Source organism: Lonchura striata, chromosome 3 (assembly GCF_046129695.1).
Source record: "Lonchura striata isolate bLonStr1 chromosome 3, bLonStr1.mat, whole genome shotgun sequence".
NCBI lineage: Eukaryota > Metazoa > Chordata > Aves > Passeriformes > Estrildidae > Lonchura > Lonchura striata.
Window position 1 is genome coordinate 92,610,855 of NC_134605.1, and position 9,832 is coordinate 92,620,686.

Consider the following 9,832-nt stretch of genomic DNA (forward strand, 5'->3'; position numbering starts at 1 on the left):
AACATATTCTGTCTGATATGCTTCTTTCACTGAGACATTGAAGAAGACATCTTGGTTGTAAAAGGGGATTGGCCTGAGAAGCTGTGCAGAGAAGAGTTGTCAGGTTTGGTTGTTACAAAAGGGCAGAAGGATGAGGCTCTGTTTAAAGCTCTTTGGAAGTAGAAAAATAGTCAGGAAAAGTGGTAAGGGGTCAGCTGTGGTAACTGTCAGTCCTGATGGTTTTGTTGATAGAATCATAAGGAAGACAAGGTGGAAGAATGCACCAACAAGCACGGGAACAGAGTTGTTCAAGAACCCTTTTGTCTGGAAAGGTTAGATGAAGAAATTCCTGGAGCTCCTGAATCCCTGAGAGAGGCTGAGGATTCCTCAAAATAGCCAGGTTTATGCTGATCATCTTAACATTGCAGGAAAAAAAATGAAATTAACAAACAAGAGGTCACTTCCACTTTCTTCCCTCTTCCCTCCAGCCCTAGCTATCCTTTTCTGGTTCATGATAATCAGCTTTTGTTTGTTTTCTGAATATTATCCATCACATTCTCTTGATCCCCTTCTTTTTCTATTTTCTCTGTAACTCACTCTCCAGTTTTCTATGAAGTGATGAATAAAATATGTAATTAATAAGGATTTTGCTTGTGACTTTTCATTTCAAGTAACAGCAAAGTCTGGTTAAGGTGGGAGATGTATCTGAGTGGTTGGGAGGGGATTTTAGAGCTTGATATGGTAAAGCAAAGGTGAAGAATAAATAAAAGAGGAGTCAGGTAGTTTGGCAATGATTTGCATACGAGGGAACAAAAGTCAAAATTAACTGTTTCATCTGTTTCAGGGTTTTGTTTGTTGTTTTTAACTACTGCTGTAATGCAATAGGCTTACTGCACTGCAGCTGTCACACCTGGGACATGAACAAGCATGACTTCCCCATTGTGACTCCATGCTGACTACTTCCAATCACGTTTCTGTCCTTCATGTGCCTGGCAATGTTTTGCTGAAAACACTTGTCCTATCTATTAGTTGATGCTTCCATCTATTTGTTTCATCATTCTGATTCAATGCTGCCTTAGAAAACATGTATTAATAACCTTTCCTTTGGCCTCTCAGGATTTTATTATTTTTCTTTTTATTTCTACTTTCTTTGAAGTCTAAAGGATGATGAGACTATGACAGCCCTTCATTTCCTGAGCAGCTCAGTACTGTGTTTTCTCAGGTTTGCTTAAAGTTCGCTGTCTCTACTGTATTTTTTTTTTTCATATCAATAACCTGCTTAAACTGTGACATTCACTTATTAACTTTCATTCAAAGAAAGCATTTATGAGTGTGCATTCATTTTCTCTTGCTTTGTCCCTCTTCCATAGATATACATGCACATTTACTTTTCAGTTTCTTTAAAGGAAAAATTCCAAACATTTTTCCTTCTTCCTGTGGACGCACATTGTAGCAAGAAAGCATACTGGTAGTAAGGAAGTAAATATGCTGGTAGTATATGCTGGTAGTAATGAAGTAAATCAATCTTTTATGCTCTAAATATAGCCTTCATAAAGCAGATAAAGTTTCTCTGTTTTCAACAATATTTTTTGTTATAATAAATCTCATTTAACTAAAATTTCTACTTGCCCTACAGAAAGTGTTAATCTAAAGTTATCTTTGGAGGAGGTCCTTCAGGCAGTATATAGTAAATAGCTTATTGTCCTGTTTGCACCTCCTGCCACCTCTTTTCTGAGTATCTTAATTATAACTGGTTTTAAAGTTTATTCCTAAAACCAGGAATGGAATGAGAAATTGAATGAAAAGAAAATCAAATTTCCTCAGAGTTTTGCTTACTTTTCTTTTAGTCATGTTTTTAAACCAATGAATCTTTCTTGTCAGGAAATTTAAACAATACTGTTGTTGTTAATATTCCAATTCTTGTCAAAAGGCTTATGCAAGACTCAAAAAATCAATATAATTTTCTAAAGATTTGAACCTTTCCTAAGAAAGGTATCATTGGTCTTTTACTTACTTAATTTCTTTTAGAAGTTTATTTTCGGGTGAACATCTGTCCGTATCCATACAGGATGTATGCATGTTAGTCCACAGAATGGCAGACTCATGTAGGTTCCAGGAGACTTGAGAGGCCAAAAACTACACCTTTAAGTAAGGCCAGTCCTCATACTGGACCAATATTTTGGTTGTTTCTTGTCCTTCCATTGTGAGGAGAGTCTGGCTTGGTAGATAGCAGAGAGATCTCTCATTATCTCTCTTTAAGGTTCCTAAATTCTCCTGGCCTCTCCTCATGTGTGATATGCTCCAGACAGTTACTGAAAGTGAAACCAAAGGCTTCACCTGCGCTAATAAATAAAACAGCACCAAAGAGCACTCTCTGGTCCTAGAGTAAGCTGTTTTAGCAAGGATTGTACCTACCTATCTGGAAATCAGAAAAGCAAACCAAAATCTGAATCTAGGAGTGGAAAAGAAAGATATTACGAATTTCTTTCAAAAATACTAAGCTAATTTATTGCAAAAAAATTACTTGTGAACTAGGGAACTTCAGAAAAAATAAGACTTTAAAAAAACTATTCCTTGTTAAATAAACATTTCTGCTCTTTAATTATAGCATCACCTTGCTTTTTTTATTTCCATCTCCAGGTGCAAAGAATGGTAGTATGTTGAATTCATTGCTTCATTTCTCACAAATCTCGTACAAGTACTATTTTTAAACTCAGAAGCAAAGATGATTTTAAAGGTCATGTTAAACTGAATCATTAATCAGTAAAAATACAGAAATGTCTAATACTTATTGCACCTGCTGCATTTTCTTTCAGGTTTTCTCTGCCTGTACTAACTAACAAGTATTGCACAGAACAGCATTTTCAAGAGATGCTGAAACTGATGAAGCTGTGATATGTACTGTACAAACTTTGCAACAGCATATACTAATCACCACAGACAATATAGAAAACCCTTTCAACTGCAGAAATCTTTAAAGCACAACTTTCTTTATGCTCTCTTTACTTCTAATTATTTTTACTCACACTCCATAAGTTTCATTTTCTCGTTCTTTTAGCTCTCCATGTGCTCTCTGCTTTGTGATATAGACTTTATATATAGTTACTAAACTTTAGTTGCAGAAATATTTCACCTTCAGATTTATTCTGTCTTTTTTTAGTAATACTGAATAAGTCTTCATTTCAAGAAAGTTTCAAAAGAAAAGGTTCCTCTGAAATATTTAAAATATGCTTACATCTTTCTGATTTTTAATTATGTTGAAGTAGCTGAGGCATATATGTAGAGATCTTAGGTTTGCTTTGAATACTGAGTTTTTGTATGAATACTATGGTTTTGTCCTCACTTTATGTCAAGCTTTTCCATGAAACCTTCTTTTCTGTTACTAGCAACATATATGCACCTGACTGACACCTTAAATTAATCCAGGCATTTTTTGACAAGATACAAAAATGTTTCCATTATTACTACCCTGTCAGCTTCCCAACAAATTCAAGCAATTAATTCTGAGAAAGTTTTGCTTTGATTATATTTATCTAAATCAATCCTTTCTATATTTCTCTGTAATAGAAATTCCTTTATATTTATGTTGCATTTTGAGGCATGTCTTGTAGAAATCAAGCAACTTGATTTACCGTGTTTCATTGCAGGCCTTTTTATATATATATATATATTTTAAGATTTATATGCCAATGTTAAGAGAATGAACCATAAGCTGTATTTCATCTTCAGAAACTTACTGATCTTCCTAGGAAAGTAATATTTTAGAACTGGAAATATTACACATTTTGAAGTGCTGTGTTAAAAATATGTTAGAAACTTGTTGTCAAAAGAGATAATACTTGTTTTAGACAAAAACAATCTAGAACAGTTTAGTTTTTATAATTGATATACTTAACTAATAATACTAAGTATTAGCTCCACCTGTTTTTTGTTCCCAAAAAACTCTAACTATATTCTAAAACCAGGAGGACAGAATTTTTCTTTTAAACAAGGCAAATTCTTCTTTTTCTAGAGGCAATGCAAAGGATCTAGTTGAATTCTGATTTATGTCTTAAAAGTTACTATGCAGGTAAAATAATCGTTAAATAATTCAATTATTTCATTCCATATATTTTGTCAAAATCTACTGCCCTGGAAATACACATCATATATTTCAAGTGACATTAGCAGGCTTCATCAACATTAACCCACAGCAAAAGCTCAGTTCTTCATATAAAACATACAAAATGCACAGTCCTCAGTCACAAAATCCTCACTCACATGATCCTGAATCCAATATTTATACTTGTTTTGTGTAAAATATGTTTTCCTATAATAGAGGCCAAAGAAGAACCAAATCTCAAGTTTAATTTGGATCAGTTATTTGTACTATAGTTTCTTTTTGAAGGAATGGATCCTAGTTTAGAATTATATTGGTGTCCAATGTGTGTGTTTCCTCTCTATCAAACTTCTTTATTTTATATATAGCTGATACCTGAGCAAATAACAGGTTATGTTTAAATGAAAGTATTTATATGGATTATTTGTAGTCTTATTTAAACTGAAAGATTCATGAACTTTTGAACATAACAGGGTGGGTTTTTTCCCTTATACTTAATTTCTGAGTTCTAAGTTCTTGCATGCCAAGTGGAAGTAAACCCTATTTAAAATTTGTATTTCATTTCATTGTAGAGAATTGTTTTGCGAAGCTTGTTCTAATCTGACATTTAGTAGAATAACTTATCTTCATTATGAAACAGGGAGGGACAGAAGCTCATGTGAACCAACATCAATAGTTACTTTGTGTGTAATTATCTCTGAGGCTTGAGTTGCTTGTATGTATAATTTCAGAGATTTTCAAACAAAATTTAAATTTTCTCCAAAATGTAACAATCCTATACACACGTGCAACAGAAAAAGAAACATCATTGTCCCATCCTCAAAAGGCTTGCCTCTTAGACTTATTTTTGGGGTTGTGTATTAGATAACATTGCTCAAATTTTTTTGAAGGCAAGAGTCTTGTATTCCTGTGAGGTGGGTGTGAGACTTGAAGTTTTTGAAGCAATTGTGTTAGGAAATGCAGTAATGGTGCGTTCTTTGTGAACATTTAAAAGTGCTGACACATTGTTTTCATTACTGAGTGTGAAATTTAAGACCTAATGGAAATACCAAAGTTTCTGTTGCTGTATCTGTCAAGATGTCAGCATCGGGAGCAGTCATGCCGTTCTTTCTGTGCACTGGAGAAGTACAATTCAAACTTGTGGTTACAGGTGGGTGAACGCTACCTCTAAATCCCATTGTTCTGACCCACACATAATATCAAAGCTCACAACTTTGAAATACAAAGCAGTCTAAGCTCTTGGGCTTAAATTCTGTGTTACATAATGCCTTTAATTGTGAGGTTCAGGTAATAAAAATATAGCTTTTCTGCCTTTGAATCCTGCATGAGTGAACATTTTTGTTTTGTATATTTCTGTACCAAACAAACCAAACCAATTTCAAATAAAATAATTTTGGTGTGATCTAATAACTTGAAGCAAATCCTCTTTCATCACTAAGAATTATTATGTAAATTGAGCTTAAATTACAAGTTGTTCTATAGAAATTTAAGTCATGTGTAACTGTACTAGCTTCTTTATGTTTTTCTTGTTATTTTCTTTTCCTTAAAAATTGCAATACAAATTCAACTGATAATGTGGAACTATGTAAGTGACATAACATCACAAATACTAACAATTAATTGTTTCAAAGTGTGTTTTTAAAAAGAAAAAAATATTGAAAGTAATATTCTGAATACAGATTTATCATAAAAAACACAGTGAAAATTATTAATTAAAAATAATATTATAAATTAGTTTCTTAGGTAAAAAATATGTGTGATTTTAATTTTTCTACCGAGATCTGTCTCAAATGTGTCAGAGAACTACTGACTAGTCTGTTTTAGACATTTTTTTAGCTGCAATTCAATTAGCCTAAATTTAGGACAGATATTCTCTCCTTAGAGGAAGATAAGATTTGGTCGTTAAGGTACTGCATGTTTCTGTTGAAGACCTCTGGAGTATTTCCCATTCTCTGGCATCCCCAGATGGGTCTGTTCTGATGACACGCTGACTGCAAAATCCCTGTGACCATTAGCGGATATATCCATTGCTGCACTGTCATACTCAGGAATGATGGAACCAGTTCCAGGTTCCACACTACAAGAGAGATATGGAATCACTAGAGCCTACTTAAGGGCCATGAATACTGCAGTGGGGCAGGAGCACCTCCTGAGAGACGTGAGAATGTTCAGGTGAAGGAAAGAAGGCTTGAGGGAATCTTATTGATATGTGTCAATAAGATGAGAAGCAATAATCAAGACAAAGAGTCTTGAGTCAGTGCTTCAGGGTAACACTGAAATAGAAATTGTGTTTAAACACTGGAACAGGTTGCTTAATGATTCTGTGGAATCTCCATCCTTGGAGATATTAAAAAACTAACTGGACACCATTCCAGGAGCCTACCATAGTTGTCCCTCGTCTGAGCAGTGATTTGGACTGGCTTACCTTCAGAGATGCTTTCCATCCTCAATCATTCTAAGGGTCTGTGATTTTGTGTTATGTCAAAAGACACTTCAGAGAGCAAGGCTGGAAGGCACTCTGAAGAGCAACACCTTCCCTTCAATGTATATGCAGCCTTATGTTGCTCCAATAGAAGCCTCCAGTTAATTGGAATGCAAGCCAGAACCAAAAAAAGTAGAATCTAGAGTTTTATGGGATATATGTAGTTATGAACTCAATCTGGTCATGGTGTATTTCCTCATGACCAGTTCAGTTTTCATACTTATTAATACTGTGAAAGACAGAGGATCATCAGTCTGGTTATGCTAGCTTTTGTTGCATACTACTCACGCTATGCTGAAAAAAATACACTCATATATATTTTATATATATATATATATATGTGTGTGTGTGTGTGTGTGTGTGTGTGTGTGTGTGTGTGTGTGTGTATTTATTTGCAACTGAAGAGTTTGGAGTTCAGAGTGGTTACATAAAGACCTGTAAGTCAAATACATGGAATGAAAGGTATGAAACCTTTGTCTTTTTTTTTTTTTTTAATGGAATTAATTGCATACTGCTTCCTTCTGAAATAGTTTGTTGTGAGTTCACAGTCTTTTTCATATCATGTGCTAGTCTTTCCTCTCTTGATTCAGTGGCTCAGCCACCTATTGATCTTCATTGATATTGGTATAGACAAGACAGTAAAACTGCCAGTTTGATCTGATGAAAACTGCTGAATTCTACCCCTTCATTTCCCCCAGAAAAAAACCCATCTGAGACATTTTACAGTCTTTAAATAAAGTGGTTGATACCATACTCACTGGGAAATAACTGAAGTAAATAAAATCAAAGACATGCTTTTTTCTAATTTCTGTTTGGTGCTTCACAGAGACTGCTGGTGCTATAAACTGGGCATCAGGTATTGTAGTGGGACTGAAAAAGACTGCTGTATAAACACAGAAATTATGTGGTTTGCTATAAGTTCCAGACATCTGATGTTTAATACTAAGACCTTGCAGGCTTTCCTCAGCTTGTCAGTCCAAAGAATAGCTTTTTCTTTCTCCCCATTACCTTAATTAATTTTATGAACAGTTGGACAGAAAAGAAAGCAAAGCTGTCTTTTTGCTTTTCAGTTTACTTCTATTCCATATGAAAAGAGCATTCTGCAAATGATGAAGCCATATACTTCTATCCAACTGAATTTCCATTCAAATAATAACCTCTAGTAGTGCACAAAAAGCTGTAGGTTAGCAACAGTCATTTACAGATTCTATCAAAGTAAGTATTCCTGCTTTAAGCACAGCATAAATTACAGTCCTCAGTGGTTGAACTCAAAATGAAAGACAAGACATTCTATCTGCTCATAAGTAAACCTTTCCTTTTCTGTCTTATGAGGTAGTTTTCACAAGTCTGTTCACTTTGAGGACATATCTCAATAGTGTTTTTTACATCACTCATTCTCCTTCTTCTGTTTGATCTCATGATAATGTATCCATGTCATCCTCTGGCTGTACAGAGTAGCTCTTTCTCTGATTTTCCTTAGTTCTATTTGTTTCCTTTCATCATCTGTGCAGGTGCTACTCCACCATCTTTCATTTCACAGCAGTAGTGCTTCCCTCCACTCTTTCAGCCCTGATAGCTAACTGCCTTTTTAACAACTATTTTGACCTGAGGTACTTTACTGATAATTATCTTGTTGTGGTCTAATACCAAACTACTTTTCTTCATTTCTTAAATATTTTTCCAGATGTCTAAAAATAAATAGACTATTTCCTATTGAAAAAAAATTTTAAATTGTTAGCATCCACTTCATCTGCTTAGGTCAGCAGGTCTCTGTAAAACAGTGTTGACTAAACAGACACTGACTTCTTTTGCATCTTACTCTTTCCTTATAGTCACCAAAAAAAGTGAAGACCTGTCAGGACCTCTGTTCACATGCTGAACTCAATTTCATTTCTGTAATCTTGGAATTTTTTTATGTTGGAATATTACTTAGTGAAGCTTCTCTGTGTAATTTAGATCTGAATCTTCTTTAGGCAAGTTAACTTGATCTTGCCAAAATTAATGGGATAATTATTGTGAGGTTGCTAATTTTCAAAGTGGTGTTATATATAAATGCCTGCTTATAAATGTCAAAAGTGAAAATGTTTACAGGTGCACAGATATGCACAGTATGTCTAGACTTCCACAGCTGAATATTAATGTTTACATATGTAAAAAAAGTGGCTTTTGTGAAATGAAATAGATACAATATTCTTAAACCTAGTAAGAGTTCAAATGGTTTTCTTTAGTATCTGCAGATAAAAATTCTTATTTGGTTTTTTGTATACAATTTTAGTGTTTCTTAATTTTATACTATAAATATTAATAAGATATATTTCAAGACATTTCAACAAGATAGCATTTTTTCATTATAGTCTAAGACATGATGAAAAGGGAACAAGGAACATCATCTCCTTCTGGTTAAAGCTGGAACTGGAACACTGACCAAGGCATAAAGAAAATTTTTGTCTGGGGAAAATAGAGCTTTATATAATATAGATTTCCATAAGGCCATATTTCTGTAAAAATCCAATGCAATCACGGAAATATAAGAATTAACACCTTCCACAAGAAGTTTAATTTAGTATTTATAATATTGGTTCAGAAAGTGGGATCCTTAGCTTTACCTGGTTCCTCCACAGGCTCAACAATATTGAATCCCCAAATCATGTGTCCTTGGTAAATGTAATAGTGTACCTGCTACAGGCCCTCTGTCTTCTATGACAATATTAGCCACAGATAAAGAAAAGAAAGAAAATATTTAAGGACAGAAAATATCAATGGAATAGAATACACAGAATTCTTGAATATTCATTCTATATATTCAACAACTTTCACAAAAGCATTCAGTGAAAAGCAGTACTTATTGCTGCGCTAAAGAAAAAAGGGTAGCACGTGTTTCTTCATTATTTTTTTCTCATTCTTTTGTTATCTTTTACTTCTGCCAACAAAAGAGCAAAAAAAGGAGAATGGCTATCATGGAATCATGGATTTGCAGAATCATTAAGGCTGGGAAATACCTCCAAGATCATCAAGTCTAACCTTTGACTGAACACACCATGCCAACTAAACTATCGTATCAAGTGCCATGTCCACTCATTTCTTGAACACTTCCAGGGATGGTGACTCCTTTTCTCCAGATGAAACAATCCCACCTCCCTCAGCTGCTCCTCACAGGACTTGGGCTCCAACGTCTTTCCCAGCTCCATTGCCCTTCTCTGGACTTGCTCCAGCCCCTCAATGTCTTTCTTGTAGTGAGGGGCCAGAACTGGACACAGCACTCATGTGTGGCC